Source organism: Agelaius phoeniceus, chromosome 30 (genome assembly GCF_051311805.1).
Source record: "Agelaius phoeniceus isolate bAgePho1 chromosome 30, bAgePho1.hap1, whole genome shotgun sequence".
Taxonomy (NCBI): domain Eukaryota; kingdom Metazoa; phylum Chordata; class Aves; order Passeriformes; family Icteridae; genus Agelaius; species Agelaius phoeniceus.
This window is the reverse complement of record NC_135294.1, coordinates 3,770,537-3,772,650: the sequence shown is the minus strand read 5'-3', so window position 1 is coordinate 3,772,650 and position 2,114 is coordinate 3,770,537.

Genomic DNA, 2,114 nt, shown 5'->3' with positions numbered 1-2,114 from the left:
TTTCAGGAGAAGCAGCCCAGGTCCTTCAGGGCTGGGATTTTGAGTCTCCAGGGATGAGGTTTTGGCTTCCTAAGAATTCCCTGGGGTGTTGGTGCCCTCGGGGATGCTGCTGTCCCTCCTGGCCCTGCCCTCGCTCCTCCAGGTGCTGCTGAGCTGGGCTGTGACCTCGGAGGGACAGGGACATCCCCGGGCAGAGCTGGGAGCTCGGGGCTCTCCTTGCTGCTCCCTTGGCCGCATTCCTGGCTGGGAAGGGCTGGGAAGGGCTGGGAAGGGCTGGGCTGCACCCCCAGCCAGGCTGGGGTGGCTGTGACAGGGGGGACCCTCAGGGCACAGAGCCCTCACAGGGAATTCCTGGCCTTCTCCTCCCCAGCAGTTCCAAAATAAAATAAAAATATAAATAAATTTTCCTGGAAAGCAGCAGCAGGTGCCAGGTGCCTTCTTGGGGTGCCCAGATCCACCCCCTGCCCCATGGGTGCAGCCAGAATGAGCAGAGTTTCCTGAAATTGGAAATGCCTGAAATTGGAGAGTTTTCCCCATTTTGTGCTCCCCAACCTCCCCCTTGGCCTCCCCCGATGCTGTTTTGATTTGGTTTGGAGCAAAACAGCTGAAATATTCAAAATTCAGCCTCGGGTTTGTTCCAGCAGCCAGGCTCCACCTCTCCCTCGGGAATTGTTTTCCCTGGATTCCCTCAGGGTCAGGAGCTGCCTGCTCAGGGATGGGCTGGGGGTGAAATCCAGGCCCCCCTGCAGGGGCTGGGGGCTCAGGCTGGGAGGATTATCCCGAGCCCAATCCCTGCTCCTCCATGCTCGGGTTATCCCAGCTGCAGAGCAGAGATAACGCCAGGCCAGGTGCGGGGATGTCCCCAGAGGGGACTCTGTGGGCTGTGATAAATTCACAGAATCCCAGAATCCCAGAATCCCAGGATGATGAGGTTGGCAGAGACCTCTGAGATCATCCAGTCCAACCTGTGCCCTCACACCTCACCCAGACTATAGCACCCAGGGCCATGTCCAGGCTTTTTTAAACACACCCAGAGATGGTGATTGCACCACCTCCCTGGGAAGAGCATTCCAGTGCTTTATTATTCTTTTGGTGAAAAATTTCTTCCTAATATCCAACCTATTCCTTCACTGAGGTAGCTTGAGGCTGTGCCCTCTTCTGGTGGTTCAGGCATGGAGAATGCCCAGAACACCAACAAGCACCTGTCCCAGACATCTTTTATGGAAAATCCTTTCCTTAGGATTTTTCCTCCTGAGAAGCTGAGAGGCCTCAGGAACAAAATGTAACCAATGGTTATCTGCTGCTGTGGAATGCAACAGGTGCATCTGGGATTGGCCTCATGTTGGTTGTTTCTAATTAATGGCCAATCACAGCCCAGCTGGCTCAGACTCTCAGTCAGACACAAGCTTTTGTTATCATTCCATTCTTTTGCTTTCCTTGCTAGCCTGCTGATGAAATCCTTTCTTCTATTCTTTTAGTATAGTTTTAATGGAATACATATCATAAAATAATAAATCAGCCTTCTGAAACATGGAGTCAGATCCTCGTCTCTTCCCTTGTCCTGGGACCCCGCTGAACACCACCACAAGCTGGGGAAGTTTTAAAAAATTTATTTATAAATAAAAAACATAAAATTAACCAGTAGTTTACATCAGTCACCAGAAAGAACATCAAAAAAAATCAACAAAACCAAACAAAAAAAAAAACTGCAGAAAAATAATTCTCTGTCCAGGCCGGGGCCTGGAGCGACACACCTGGAATGCGACGGGCACACACAGCGCGGTTGTGCAAAGGCAGCACGGCGAGGCCTCTGGAGATCACATCACAGAGCTGGGGGGACACGGGGCCGGGGGACACGCCTGGGGACAGGGACAGGGACAGGGACAGGGACGGGGCCGGCGGGAGCAGGAGCGGGAATGGCCGGGCCGGGCTCTGCTCCCTCCCCGCGGCTCCGGGCAGGGCTGCGCCCGTTCAGGGGAGGCACAAAATCCCTGCCGGCCTCGCTGCCCCTGATCCTTCAGCTTGGCAAACATCCTTCGGCTGGGCATGGGCGTGGGCAGGGCTGGGCATGGGCAGGGACAGGGCAGGGACAGGGCAGGGACTGGGCAGGGGCT